Consider the following 17044-nt stretch of genomic DNA (forward strand, 5'->3'; position numbering starts at 1 on the left):
TTATAGGACCTAAAACAATCCATTTTGGTTGTGGATTTCAAGTGGAAGGCAGGAGTGGAGCGTACAATGAATCTGTATACAAAAGCCACGTATGATTCCACCATCAAAGTCAAAGAAAGTGCTTTGATTTTTCACCATCAAGATGCAGATCATGATTTTGGATCCTTGCAGGCAAAGGAATTGTCGGATCATTTGAAACACGTCATTGCTAACGAACCTACAGTAGTTAGAAAGGGAAAAAATATTGTTGAGGTTAAACCACAGGTATGTGTCTCTCGTCTCCCTCTTTCGGTCTTCCCTGTGCATTGTACAGTAATTTACTTAACTAGCAACCTAATATATTTAGGATGCAAGCAAAGGCTTTGTCACAGAAAAGGTAATCGCGACAATGGTTGGTAATGGCGAGATCCCTGATTTCATCCTCTGCACAGGTTAGATGAAGACATGTACGACTTTGAAAATTGTTTCATCTCTGGTGGTCCCTGCTGTTCCGGAAATCTTTTTCTGCACTGTGGAGCAAACGCCTAGCAAGGCCAAGTACTTTGTTGACGATACTTTTGAAGTTCAGAAGCTACTCCAGTGGCTTGCTAATGTTTCGAGTACGCAGCCAAGCTCCGCTGAAAATCCGCCAAGTATTCCTTGACAACCGACAAGCATAGTGTTCGTGAACATTGGTATAGGAGCATATATAAATGTAATTTAGCAAGTTATTTTTTGTAAAGTCAGCATCAGATCTACTACTATGTATTAATGCTTGTAAATTTGTATTTGGCCAAAAGCAGAACATGTAAATGTATAGCCCACTTTAAATGGATATTTTAAAAAAATAGTCCCAACATAATAAAGATATTGTATATTAAACCTCATTGAATTAATAATCTTGGTAAATTAATAAAATTTATCATTTTTGAGACTATTAACTCTCAGATAATTTACTATATTGTATAGGTAAACTTACAGAAGTTTCATCTTATATTACTATACAAATTGAGGATGTTATATATCTTTTTCCCATTTAAGAATGGGACTGCATAAGAAATGCTTCTTCAGGAAGTAAAAAAAGTTTGGATTTCTAATGCCAACATTAGAACCTTGAGCAATGTCATACAAGCAAATTTTATTCAGGTTTACAAATGCTGGAGAAAGGTCTCTAAATACAAACAATACTTCAGATATCAGATATCCGAAGTAAGACTGACAATAAAATATGGTATACTGCATTAGAGAAGCTTGTCGCCTTTACTCTCAATGCTCATGACAGTACTGGAACTGTTCCTCACTAGTGAGGCAGCGCCACTGATTCTGTCTGCTTAAAGAAATGAGATAAATTACATTGTATCTTTTTTTTTTGATATGGACAATATTGTTATATGAACTATCACCTAGTTGTTCAGTCCTATAAGTCTAATCTAACAACATAGTAGATATATCTCATAATTCCACGCCTCGGTTAAAACTAACCAAGTCTTGCAACTGATATATGGGATTCAGTCATATTGTGCCGCCACTTCAAGTCATTAAAACTAGTTCAGTGAGTTGACTGCAAGTTAAATCTAATTCTGTGATCTATTTGCAAACTTTTTGAGTTTAGTGACCCAATTGCAAGTTGGTCATGAGTTTAGTTATCTTTTTGCCTATTAACCTCAGAAACATATTGGAGATTGCTTCTCCGGCTTTATATTCCATTTCTAAATACTTAAACACACGTCCTCGCTTTGTCTTTGGCGAGGCTCAAACTCAATTCAAACCCTTACTAGAACAAGGAGTGATCGAACCATGCTAACGTAAAATGCAATGAGACTAAACACCTAAGACCATAATAAATTAGATTTAAAGCAACTACTAAAACTTAGCAATTACTGCATTGAACCAGTACATCATACAGTAAGTTTATCTAAAAAAGAAGCTAAACAACCTACGTTAATTACGGCTTCTTCTATGACATTTTTCTGCCTCTTGCCCTCCGAGTACCGGTTGTGTGGAGCCTCAAGTATGAATGCAGATTCTTCCGTGGCCTTCCCCGGCCTCGTTTTGCACTCTAATTAAATGCCACTTGTAGAGCAAAACCTGATCTTTGGGGAGTGGACACGTTCATGTCCTGATTATTTGGTGGTCTTCACCTAACTTGGTTTACACTTTTAGATGCCATCTATGGTGCATCAATTGATCATTAATTAGGTAATATTACTGCATCCTATTTCTTTGTAGTTGAACTAGTCAATAAATATTCAAGGAAGTAGTCAATAAATATTGTAGGAAGTAGTCAATAATAGTTGTAATAACTGATCAGTAATTTACGGAAGTAATATTAGCAGTAGTTAATTAAGTAGTTAGGTTTTTCAGGAGTCTCTGTATCACTCAGCTACTACAGAGTGAGTTGGTGTCTTTTATGTATGTCTGGTAGTTCATCCTTTAGAAGCAATAAAATTCAATAGTTTGTTTAACATTCAGCTATATTTGTAGACATTTTGTTATTTTTTATGATTCATTAATTGTCACATGGTAGTAGAGCGTGGTTCATAACAGAATGTTTATCAAATTTTTGTTTTAAAACAAAAGGTGTTCACAAGGTTTTTTTTTGCTTAATGAACGGTGGAAGTAATCTTCTCAAATTGTAGTTGAAAAGCCGGTCGGAGACAACTACAGTTATTGGAAGCTATGTATGGAGGCCTACTAACAAGGGCAGGACTTATGGGAGCTTATATATCTTTCCTGTAGAGACAGTAATTCCAGCACATACTCCATAAAATGGTGATTTACGACGAAAGTGGAAAATTAAGTGTGGAAAGGCTTTATTTGCTTTGAGGACTTCAATAAGAAAAGATTACATTAAACATGTTCGTGATTTGGTCTCACCAAAGCAAGTGTGGGAGACACTTGAGAGATTATTTACTCAGAAGAATGCGATGAGGCTGCAGTTTTTGGAGAATGAATTAGCTGGAATGGTCCAAGGTAACCTATCAATATCAGAGTATTTCGTGAAGGTCAAAAATTTATGTTATAAAGTATAAGCTTTGGATACAAAGGAGCCCACAGTGATGCACTTTTACAACGCTATCTCATTCGTGGTTTGAGGGAAGAGTTCATGCCATTTATATCATCTGTATAAGGGTGGGCACAACAGCCGTCAATCATTAAGTTAGAAAATCTCCTTTCAAATAAAGAGGCTCTAGTGAAACAAATGTCCAACAGTTCACATTCTAATGAAGATAATGTCCTTTATACACGAGATCGGGCAAAGATAAGTATCCGTTTAAGCAATATGAGAACGAAGAGGAACTGAAGGATAGTCCCAAAACATGCTTTCGATGTGGAAAGGAAGGACATTTCAAGCGTGATTGCCTTGTGAGGGTGATGTGCTCTCGATGTGGCAAACCAGGCCACGTGAAGAAATTTTTTGGGGTAAGAATTTGTGGAGAGGATGCAAATGTAACACATGAAGTTGAGGAGTCTGGCGACATAAATTGGGAACAATGTTTCTCCATTGAAGTTATTGATCATCAACAACCAACATATATGGTTTCTGGCTTTCTGCTCTGAATCATACTCAGGCTACTAGTTTAATTGATTATAAAAAGGAGTGGACTGTTGACTCAGGGTTTTCTATCACGCTACAAGAGACCTTACTTTGCTTTCTGACGTTCGGCCACATGAAGCAAATGGAGTAATACAAGCTCCAGAAAGTGTATAAAAGCTCCCCTACCCTCTCAAGTTCTTAACCAACGAAAACACTTTTCATATGTTAAGGTAACTGCTCCATCTAGTTCAGCTACTTAAATACCGATGTACAATATATATTAAATTTTTTGTGTTCGAGCTTGTTTAAGCAGCTTAAATTTAGTGATCATCATCATGTCATTATGAATTTACGATTCGATTATTGAAGTCATAAAATCATGTTTTCCTCTGTTTTGTTTTGTAGGAGGTTGCTGATCTTCGCTCAGGTGAGTTGAAATTGTTGATCTTGTGGAGTCTATAGTTTTTCGTTCGATGATATAAATTTTGGAGCAGGATTTGTAGTTATTTTGTGCTTTTCATGATAAATTGGTACCGTACACAGTTCATACATTTGTTTTTGCAGGAGGTTTCTGATTTTCAGTTAAAGGTGCGTTGACATTGTTTGTTATATGTATTCATAGATTGCGGTTCGATCACTTGTAATTTGTATTATGAATTACTTTTATGGCGGTCCCTCTGTTCTTGAGAAATAAGCTCATGGAACTGTTCCTGACTAGTTGAGACAGCGCCATTGATTCTGCCTGCTTGAAGAATTGAATTAAATTACATTGTATCTTTTTTTCCAATCTGGCCAATATTGCTATATGAACTATCACCTAGTTGTTCAGTCCTATAAATCTGATCCAACAACGTAGTAGATATATCTCATAATTTCGAGTCTCGGTTAAAACTAACCAAGTCTTGGAACTGATCAGCATATATCTGGGATTCAGTTATATTGTACCTCCTCTTTAAGTCAATATCTATCACAGAAACATAAATCAGAGATTGCATCTCCAGCTTTATATTCGTTTTCTAAATATTATAAACGCATGTCCTAGCTTTTTCTTTGGCGAGGTTCAAACTCAAATCGAACCCTTACTAGAACAAGGAGTAACCGAACCATGCTAACATAAAATACAACGAGACTAAACACCTAAGACGATAAAAAAGTAGATTTTAAAGCAACTACTAAAACATAGCAATTACTGCATCCAATCCGTACATCATACAATAATTTTATTTATAAAATAAGCTAAAGAATTTCTCCTTATTTGCTATACACAATCTACGTTAATTACGGCTTATTCAATGACATTTTTCTACCTCCTTTTGCCCTCCGAGTACCGGTTGTGGAGCTTCAATTAATCCCTACGGAGTAGCACATCCGTGTCCCGAATCTTTTGTGGCCTTCCCCAACCTCGTTTTGCACTCTAATTAAATGCCATTTGTAGAAAAAAACCTGATCCTTGGGGAGTGGAAACATTCGTGTCCTAATTCTTTTGTGGTCTTCCTCTAACTTGTTTTGCACTTATAAGTGCAATTGTGGTGCATCAATTGATCATTAGGTAACATCAACATCTTCATCATGGAAAATAGACAAAGTATGCACATACATAACTTCCTCCCACATGCTCGAATTGTTTTATACTTTTAGGTGTCGTCTGTGGTGCATCTGCCTCCCATGTGCTCCAAGGACTATGAAAGGAAGTTCCTTTCATAGTTACCATAAAATGAGCGCATTGTTAGAAGAAGAATTCTTGGTAGCATTCATAAAAGGTTTTAATTGTTAGAGATCTTGAAAAAATCATCATGGGGCTCAATTAGTCAAGTATAACGTTATCTATTCTAATCATTTTATTGGGATAATGCATTAAAGATTCAAATCCTTGAACATAAGTAATAATTTCTAGACAATCCTGTAATAATAATAATATCATCACTAACAATAAGTAAGGAAAGAAAATATTCATAAGAATGAAAAACACATACACACATACACATAAACAAAATAAAATAAATTTTTAGATTACTTTCATTCTAGAGCACAAACAATAATCTATCTTGGATGGTGAATCAACCGGGAATAATTTGAGAAAGATGATTTATGAATTGGCTTATGTGTGGGGTCATGGTAACAATATACACATAAAAATTTAGATCTTGTAGTCTAGTGATACTTCATTCCCATGTTAGTTTAGATTTTGCAAAAGGTCATGCAATTCAAAATTTAAATTATCTGTTATTTTAATATCTTCAATGAAATGATAAAATGTATTTCTTTATCTGAAGAATTTAGATGATATTTTTACAAAATTATTATAAAAAAGATATTAATATTTTGATGATATCTTATGTCTATGACTAGTTTTGATAATTCTTGTATAAAAACAATCATTATACAAGAATTTTATAATCATTATTATAATACTACAAAACACTTCTATATTGAATAAAATTTTATCATTAAAGACTTCGATATTCATTAGGACAATGAACTTCTGTTTTGATTTCATCTAAATCTCAATATCCCTGTTCATAATAATTTTTCTAAAGTATCATCTAAATTATTCATATAAATTCATATATTTTTATCATTCTACAAAAGATATCTAGATAACAAATAATTTAAATTTGAATTTCACCACCATGTGCAACATTTATTATTAACATGGATATAAAGTTTCATGGAGCTATAATTTTTATATGTACAAAATTATCATGACCCCTCACATAACTCAATTCATAATTCATGTTTCTCAAATCATTCCAATTTGATTTAACGCTAAAGATAGAAAATTGTGTGTGCTCGAGAATGAAGGTAATCTATAAATTTATTTTATTTTATTTATGTGTGTATGTGTGTGTATTTATGCTTGTGAATATAATTACCTTTACTTACTTATTGTTAGATGATATTGTTATTATTGTAGGATTGTATCTTTAATATACTATCCTGATAATATGATTAGAAAAGAAAACCACGTACTTCAGATTAATACCAACATAGATTATTTCAAGATCTTGACAATTAGAACCTTTTATAAATGCTACCAATAAGTCTCCTTCTAACAAGCACTCATTTATACAGAAATTATTGTGGGAACTTGTTGGCTTTGTGTTATTATGACTTCCTCCCCCCTCTTCCACACAAAAACCATAGCTAATGTGGCTTACTTGTAAATTTCTAGAATTTTTTTTGATGTGTCTTTCACTTACCATACTCCAAAACCTACGACGAGATCTAGTTTTTGGCACTTACAACCAGAATCAAAATGAGAGAAATTTATCAAAATTATTTTATATTCATAGGATGACTCCCTGATTCATACAACTGTTGGTGTTGGTCATTATGATCATATGCAAGATCTATTGTTTCAAAAGTTAGTAACAATAATGGTGATAGGAATGGCTTGGCTATCACATCACATGCGCAAAAATTTTGACCTATTAAGATGCACTTAGAGTGTCATAGTATAAAGCGGTTTTTGGATGAAGTGCAACCCTAGAAAACTAATATTGAACAACTGGCATTAAGATCGAGCTACAAAATGAAGTAGGGGAAGACCGGGAAAGAAGCCCTTGAAGCGGGTGGGAAGAAGTTATGTGCACACCTTGTTTATCTCCCGTGATCGGGATGTTGTTGCCTAAGGATCAATTAATGCACCACAAAAAGCCACCAAGTGTAAAACAAGTTAAGGAAATACAGTGAAAGAAACTGCGCACGGATGTTTCTACTCCCCAAGGATCAGTTGTTGCTATACAAATGGCACTTAAGAGTGCAAAATTAGGCATGGGAAGGCCACTAAATAATCTGGGCTCAGATGTTCGCTACTCTGTATGGATTAATTGAAACTCCAAAAAACGTACTTACGAGGGCAAAAGGAGTGAAAAATGCCATAGAAGAAATCGTAATAACATAGATTTTGAAGGTAAACATGTTCTCAACCTTAGAGAAGCTCAAACTTTTAAAATTATACAAACTTAAAAATATTAGGGTATAACACCATGTTATTTTTCCAAAAGCAAATATTTATCTAATTAGAAAAAGGATAAAGCAAACTCAATTTAAAAATTTATTAGAACAAGGAGTAACCGCACCAGACTAGCATCAAATGCAATATGACTAAATACCTAAGACCGTATTAAATTAGATTTAAAGTGACTACCAAATTTAAGCAATTTCTGATCCTCGTACACCATACAATAAGTTCATCAAAAAATAAGCTAAAGACTTTCTCTTTGTTTACTTACACTACCTACGTTAGTTACGGCTTCTTTTATGACATTTTTTTACCTCTTTTTTCCCTTCTTTTATGACATTTTTCTACCTCTTTTTTCCCTTCCCAGTACCAGTTATGGAGCTTCAATTAATCCATACGAGTAGCACATTCGTGCCCATATTCTTTGGCGGCCATCCCCTACCTTATTTTGCACTCTAATTACGTGCACTTGTAGAGAAAAACCTCATCTTTGGAGAGTAGAAACATTCGTGCCCCAATTCTTTCTTGCTCTTACCCTAACTTATTTTACACTTTTAAGTGCCATTTTTGGTGAATCAATTAATTTTTAGGTAGCAACAACATCATGATCGTAGGAGATAGAGAAGGTATTCACGTATATGACTTCTTCCCACCTATTCCAAGGGCTTCTTGTGTGGCCTTCCCATATACCATTTTGTACCTTTTGGCGCTAGTTGTTCAATAATAGTTTCCTGGGGTGGTGCTTCATCAACAACCCACTATGTGCCATAACACTCTCAGTGTGTCTCAATGTCTCTCATGGCACAGAGCAGGTTGTTGAGGAAGCACCATCCTAGGAAACTATTATTGAACAAGTGGCACAAGAGATAGAAAATGAAGCAAAGGAAGGCCACAAAAGAAGCCCTTAAATCTGGTGGGAAGAGGTTATGTGCACACCTTGTTTATCTCCCATGATCACGATGTTGTTGTTGCCTATAGATCAATTGATGCACCACAAAAAGCCTTTAAAAGTGTAAAACAACTCACGGGAATACCTTGAAAGAATGAGGGCATGAATATTTCCACTCCTCAAGGATAGGCGGTTTCTCTACAAGTGGCACTAAAGAGTGCAACAACAGGCTGGGGAAGGCCACCAAAGAATCTAGGCACAGATATTGCTCCTCCGCAAGGATTAACTGAAACTCCACAAATGGTACTGGGAATTAAGTACAAAATAAGGCAATAAAATGTCATAGATGAAACGGTAATAACATAGATTGTGGAAAGAAACAAGGAACAAGACTTTACTAATTTATTTAAAGAAACGTATAGTATGGTGTACTTCATTGATGCAATAATTGTTAAGTTTTAGTGGTTCGAATCTAATATATATTCTTAGGTGTTTAGTCTCATTTCATTATATTCTATTAGTATGGTTTAGTCATTCCTTGTTCAAGTAAGGGTTTGAATTGAGTATATTTTATCCTTTTAAATAATTAATATGTTCTTTGAAAAATAACCTCGGATTGTTCATATTATATTTTAAGATTCTATTAATTTAAAAGTGGGAACTTCATTAAGGTTTGGGACATGCTTAAAATCTAAACATTTCATTAATTGAATTATATGATATAATGAGTTAAGTAAGTGTTAACTCATGTTGTGATGTTTAGACATTGAAGAAAGTAAATGATGCATGCACTAGAAAAAATAAGGATGTGATTATTGATTTGAAATACAGAACACTATTCCTTGACAAAAGTTCTTCTCTTGAGGGATTTCTGTAAAAAGATAAAGCTACTTTTTACGGCAAAGATGGAAGCAATTGTGAATGAGCTATCAAGATAATTCTCATGCAAAATAAAAAATAAAATGAGAAAACAACATATTTGTGTTAATTAATATGATCAGTATGTTTTTGCTTGATGTGATACAGTAATGTACTTTTTTCGTATAAGAATATCACATTCAAACATTGATATTTGGAATCATTTCTTTTTCTATTCTAACTCCCTAATTCTTCCATGAACCTCTTTACATTTTGTAAGCCAACAATAAATTCAATAAAGACATTATTCTATATTTGTTTGGGGCTGGGTAAAGGGTGATCCACATCCTTCTTAGAGCAATTTCTTCATTACTTTCCTGCATTTATAGTTTTAGAATAGTAGTAGATGGAATATGATAGGAGGCTTGAGGTTACAATGATTTATTAGAAATTTTTTTACATAATTGACATAAATTAATAATAAATATGGGCGTTAACATACATGAATAAAGGATGTTTTATAGCAACTACATGAATGAGACTATAGCAAAATATAAATTCAAGATTTAAATAAGACTTAAGATGGAAACATGATTACAATGCATGAACCTCACTATAATTGAAATTTGACAAGGAACTAAAAAATGTCGAGAATAACATAATAGATAAAACAAATAAACTAAAAATAATCACTGATATATATATATGATACATGCTAACACAATTCCAATAACATAGTACATCAAAAATCAAGTAAATATTAGAATAGGCATAGTAAGTGTATATACCATGTGGTTAGCCACATTATTGAGGCCCGAAAGTTTAATTCCACAAACAAGTCCTCGTGAAAATCCTCTATATAAGCATAACAATCAATTAGACATATTATTTGCTAAAAAAATATCTAATATTATTTGTCCATCTTCTTTGTCCAATACAAATATTATACAAGTTTCAGTGTTAATATTTATTAGCCCACACAATTTTCATCATTTACCATGCAAATTATGTTGACTTTAAATGAAAACGTACTAGTATTGTTGTATAACCAATGCATGACAATGATAAAAACATGTCACATTTAATATTTCTTAATATGTGTGAGTTGTGTAAATTGGACTATTAAAATGAGAAGTGGGTTGGAAGGAGAAGAACATATCTATTCATTAAAAATATTACATAATGTAATATCATATAATCATGAACCCTATCATTTTCTCTCATAATTAGTATAATTCCAACTCACTAAAATCATGTATAAAAACAAATCAACTAGTTAAAAAAGAAGAGTTAATGAAAAAACATCAATAAAAGACTTATATAACAACCATCTTTGGGAGAATTTCACCCTCTAATATGAAACAATAACCATATTTATAGAAAAGTAATACCAAGTCAAATCCATAAAATGCTTAATAATAAGATGATATACATCACAAGATAGATAAACTAATCCTACCTACGTTATTTACACCTTCTTCTATGACATTTTTCTGCTTCTTTTGCCCTCTGGAGTATCATTTATGGAGTTTCAATTAATCCCTATGGTGTAGGACATGGGTGTCAAGATTCTTCTGTGGCCTAGCCTGCATCGTTTTGCACTCTAATTAAATGCCACTTATAGAGCAAAACCTCATTCCTTAGGGAGTGGAAAAATTCATGCCCGGATTCTTTCATGGTCATCCCCTCACTTGTTTTACACTTTTAAGTGCCATCTGTGGTGGATCATATTAATCATTGGGCAACAACATCCCAGTCATAGTAGAGAGACAAAGTGTGAAGGTATATAACTTCCACCCACCTGCTCCAAAGGCTTCTTATGCCGCCTTCCCTAGCCTCATCTTGTACATATTGGCTCTAGTTGTTCAATAATAATTTTCTAGGATGGTGCTTCATCAACAACCTACTATGTGCCATAACACTCTGAGTGTGTCGAACGTGTTGCACAGGTGATGTTGTAGCCACGCCATTCCCAGCACCATAATTATTACTAATCATTTGAAACTTCACATAATTGTCGTGTTCATCACCAACAGTAGTACGAATCAACGGAACAGATGTTAGCACAAGTTTCTCCAGAATCCCCATCGAGTCATTTTGGTTCTATTAGGTCTCCAATTGTAGAGTCATTGTGTGAATCAAGCAATAATATACAATAAATTGTTATAAATTTCTCTCATTTCAATTTTGGTTGTAAGTACTAGGCACCAACCCTCCTACATGCTCGCAGGTATTGGTAGTATGGTTAAGTGAAAGATGCATCAAATAATAAGGTCAGGAAGTTCCTATCATAGTTACCATAAAATGAGTGCATTGTTAGAAGAAGAATTCTTGGTAGCATTCATAAAAGGTTTTAATTGTTAGAGATCTTGAAAAAATCATCATGGGGCTCCATTAGTCAAGTATAACTTATCTATTCTAATCATTTTATTGGGATAATACATTAAACATTCAAATCCTTGAACATAAGGAATAATTTCTAGACAATCCTGCAATAATAATAATATCATCAATAACAATAAGTAAGGAAAGAAAATATTCATAAGAATGAAAAACACATACACACATACACATAAACAAAATAAAATAAATTTTTAGATTACTTTCATTCTGGAGCACAAACAATAATCTATCTTGGATGGTGAATCAACGGGAATAATTTGATAAAGATGAATTATGAATTGGCTTATGTGTGGGGTCATGGTAATTATATACACATAAAAATATAGATCTTGTAGTCTAGTGATACTTCATGCCCATGTTAGTTTAAGTTTTGCAAAAAGGTCATGCAATTCAAAATTTAAATTATCTGTTATTTTAATATCTTCAATAAAATGATAAAATGTATGTATTTATCTAAAGAATTTAGATGATATTTTTACAAAATTATTATGAAAAAAGATATTAATATTTTAATGATATCTTATGTATATGACTAGTTTTGATAATTCTTGTATAAAAACAATCATCAATTAGAATCAAGCTACTCATAGACCTACGATATATCATCTTAATCTCAATATCCATGTTCATAATAATTTTTCTAAAGTATCATCTAAATTATTCATATAAATTCATATATTTTTATCATTCTACAAAAGATATCTAGATAACAAATAATTTAAATTTGAATTTCACCACCATGTGCAAAATTTATTATTAACATGGCTATAAAGTTTCATGCCACTATAATTTTTATATGTACAAAATTATCATGACCCCTCACATAACTCAATTCATAATTCATGTTTCTCAAATCTTTCCAATTTGATTTAACGCTGAAGATAGAAAATTGTGTGTGCTCGAGAATGAAGGTAATCTATAAATTTATTTTATTTTATTTATGTGTGTATGTGTGTGTATGTTATGCTTGTGAATATAATTACCTTTACTTACTTATTGTTAATGATGATATTTTTATTATTGTAGGATTGTATCTTTAATATTCTATCCTGATAAAATGATTAGAAAAGAAAACCATGTACTTCAGATTAATCCCAACATAACATAGATTATTTTAAGATCTCTGACAATTAGAACCTTTTATAAATGCTACCAATAAGTCTCCTTCTAACAAGCACTCATTTATACGGAAATTATTGTGGGAACTTGTTGGCCTTGTGTTATTATGACTTCGTCCCGCGTCTTGCACACAAAAACCATGGCTAATGTGGCTTACTTGTAAACTTCTAGAAATTTTATTGATGTGTCTTTCACTTACCATACTCCAAAACCTACGACGAGATCTAGTTTTAGGTACTTACAACCAGAATCAAAATGAGAGAAATTTATCAAAATTTATTTTATATTATTTCTCTTATTCATAGGATGACTCCACAAATAGGTGATCTAAAAGAACACAAGTCACTCAGGACTCATCAAAACTTGCAATAACATATATTCCGCTGATTCATACGACTGTTGGTGTTGGTCATTATGATCATATGCAAGATCTTTTGTTTCAAAAGTTAGTAACAATAATGGTGATAGGAATGGCTTTGCTACCACATCACATGCGCAAAAATTTCGACCTATTAAGAAGCACTTAGAGTGTCATGGCATAAAGTGGGTTTTTGATGAAGTACCACCCTAGAAAACTAATATTGAACAACTGGCATTAAGATCGAGGTACAAAATGAAGTTAGGGAAGACCGGGTAAGAAGCCCTTGAAGCGGGTGGGAAGAAGTTATGTTCACACCTTGTTTATCTCCCGTGATCAGGATGTTGTTGCCTAAGGATCAATTAATGCACCACAAAAAGCCTCCAAGTGTAAAACAAGTTAAGGAAATATGGTAAAAGAAACTGGGCACGAATGTTTCCACTCCCCAAGGATCAGTTGTTGCTATACAAGTGGCACTCAAGAGTGCAAAATTAGGCATGGGAAGGCCACTAAAGAATCTGGGCTCAGATGTTCGCTACTCTGCATGGATTATTTGAAACTCCAAAAAACGTACTTAGGAGGGCAAAAGGAGGGAAAATGCCATAGAAGAAATCGTAATAACATAGATTTTGAAGGCAAACATGTTCTCAACCTTGGAGAAGCTCAAACTTTTAAAATTATACAAACTTAAAAATATTAGGGTATAACACCATGTTATTTTTTCAAAAGCAAATATTTGTCTAATTGGAAAAAGGATAAAGCAAACTCAATTTAAACCATTATTAGAACAAGGAGTAACCGCACCAGACTAGCATCAAATGCAATATGACTAAATACCTAAGACTGTATTAAATTAGATTTAAAGTGACTACCAAATTTAAGCAATTTCTGATCCTCGTACACCATACTATAAGTTCAATAAAAAATTAGCTAAAGACTTTCTCTTTGTTTACTTACACTACCTACGTTAGTTACGGCTTCTTTTATGACATTTTTCTACCTCTTTTTGCCCTTCCTAGTACCAGTTATGGAGCTTCAATTAATCCATACGAGAAGCACATTCGTGCCCATATTCTTTGGCGGCCATCCCCTGCCTTGTTTTGCACTCTAATTACGTGCCATTTGTAGAGAAAAACCTCATCCTCGGAGAGTAGAAACATTCGTGCCCCAATTCTTTCTTAGTCTTACCGTAACTTATTTTACACTTTTAAGTGCCATTTTTTGTGAATCAATTAAGTATTAGGTAACAACATCATGATCATAGGAGATAGAGAAGGTATTCACATACATGACTTCTTCCCACCTATTCCAAGGGCTTCTTGTTTGGCCTTCCCATATACCATTTTGTACCTTTTGGCCCTAGTTTACAATAATAGTTTCCTGGGGTGGTGCTTCATCAACAACCCATTATGTGCCATAACACTCTCAGTGTGTCTCAATGTGTCTCATAGCACAGAGCAGGTTGTTGAGGAAGCACCACCCTAGGAAACTATTATTGAACAAGTGGCACAAGAGATAGAAAATGAAGCAGAGGAAGGCCACACAAGAAGCCCTTAAAGCTGGTGGGAAGAGGTTATGTGCACACCTTGTTTATCTCCCATGATCAGGATGTTGTTGTTGCCTATAGATCAATTGATGCACCACAAAAAGCATTTAAATGTGTAAAACAACTCACACAAATACCTTGAAAGAATGAGGGCACGAATGTTTCCACTCCTCAAGGATAGGCTGTTTCTCTACGAGTGGCACTAAAGAGTGCAAAAACAGGCCGGGGAAGGCCATCAAAGAATCTAGGCACGGATGTTGCTACTCCGCAAGGATTAATTGAAACTCCACAAATGCTACTGGGAATTAAGGACAAAATAAGGCAATAAAATGTCATAGAAGAAGCCGTAATAACATAGATTGTGGAAAGAAACAAGGAACAAGACTTTACTTATTTATTTAAAGAAACGTATAGTATGGTGTACTTCATTGATGCAATAATTGTTAAGTTTTAGTGGTTCGAATCTAATATATGGTCTTAGGTGTTTAGTCTCATTTCATTTTATTCTATTAGTATGGTTTAGTCATTCCTTGTTCAAGTAAGGGTTTGAATTGAGTATATTTTATCCTTTTAAATAATTAAATATGTTCTTTAAAAAATAACCTCGGATTGTTCATATTATATTTTAAGATTTAATTTAAAAGTGGGAACTTCATTAAGGTTTGGGACATGTTTAAAATCTAAACATTTAATTAGTTGAACCATATGATATAATGAGTTAAGTAAGTGTTAACTCATGTTGTGATGTTTAGACATTAAAGAATGTAAATGATACAGGCACTAGAAAAAATAAGGATGTGATTATTGATTTGAAATAACAAACACTATTCCTTGACAAAAGTTCTTCTCGTGAGGGATTTCTGTAAAAAGATAAAGCTACTTTTTACGGCAAAGGTGGAAGCAATTGTGAATGAGCTATCAAGAAAATTCTCATGCAAAATAAAAATTAAAATGAGAAAACAACATATTTGTGTTAATTAATATGAACAGTATGTTTTTACTTGATGTGATAAAGTAATGTACTTTTTTCTTATAAGAATAACACATTCAAACATTGATATTTGGATTCATTTCTTTTTATATTCTAACTCCCTAATTCTTCCATGAACCTCTTTACATTTTGTAAGCCAACAAGAAATTCAATAAAGACATTATTCTATATTTGTTTGGGGATGGGTAAAGGGTGATCCACATCCTTCTTAGAGCAGTTCTTTCAATTACTTTCCTGCATTTATAGTTTAAGAATAGAAGTAGATGGAATATGATAGGAGGCTTGAGGTTACAATGATTTATGACATAAATTAATAATAAATATGGGCGTTAACATACATGAATAAAGGATATTTTATAGCAACTACATGAATGAGACTATAGCAAAATATAAATTCATGATTTAAATAAGACTTAAGATGGAAACATGATTACTATGCCTGAACCTCACTATAATTGAATTTGACAAGGAACTAAAAAATGTCTGAGAATAACATAATAGATAAAAACAAATAAACTAAAAATAATCACTGATATATGATACATGCTAACACAATTCCAATAACATAGTACATCAAAAATCAAGTAAATATTAGAATAGGCATAGTAAGTGTATATACCATGTGGTTAACCCCATTATTCAGGCCAGAAAGTTTAATTCCACACACAAGTCCTCGTGAAAATCCTGTATATAAGCATAACAATCATGAACCCTATCACTTTCTCTCATAATTAGTATAATTCCAACTCACTAAAATTATGTACAAAAACAAATCAACTAGTTAAGAGTTAATGAAAAAACATCAATAAAATACTTATATAACAACCATCTTTCGGAGAAATTCACCCTCTAATATGAAACAATAACCATATTTATAGAAAAGTAAAACCAGTCAAATCCAAACATGCTTAATAATAAGATGATATACATCAGAAGATAGATAAAATAATCTTACCTTCCTTTTATCGAAAGAGTGAGCAATTGCTTCAAATTTATTTTGAAAGGAGGCTCTGCACAAATCCTTCTTATTATTATTGGTTTCGCCGCCTTCTAATATGAAGTACAAACCCTAATGAAGGGTGTTGTATTCTCCGCCCAAGTGTTTGATATCTAGAGCGCAATATGCCTATGAAATACAAACCCTAATGAGGGTTGTTATGTTCTCGGCCCAAGGTAGATTCTATTGGGCCACAACTAATATCTAGAGTCAATAAGCATTATTCATGTGCACGTCTTTGAAATTCACAGACAAACATAATGATTAGATTGGGCCGTTCAAGGTTATTTATTTAAAAACACGTACTAATTATGTGTTATGACCTTACAACTAAATTATCTTCATCGTTTTTAGTAATTAAAATTTATGACATCATAGTTTAAAGATTATTCAAATGAAAAC

The 17044-nt window shown here is 33.1% G+C and overlaps 1 pseudogene; it reads left to right on the forward strand.

Annotated features, from left to right (window-relative positions):
• LOC108192703 (probable alpha,alpha-trehalose-phosphate synthase [UDP-forming] 9) overlaps positions 1 to 643 on the forward strand; it is a 34887-nt pseudogene extending 34244 nt beyond the window's left edge.
• The last annotated feature ends 16401 nt before the right edge of the window (positions 644 to 17044 follow it).

This window comes from Daucus carota, chromosome 9, assembly GCF_001625215.2.
Source record: "Daucus carota subsp. sativus chromosome 9, DH1 v3.0, whole genome shotgun sequence".
Taxonomy (NCBI): domain Eukaryota; kingdom Viridiplantae; phylum Streptophyta; class Magnoliopsida; order Apiales; family Apiaceae; genus Daucus; species Daucus carota.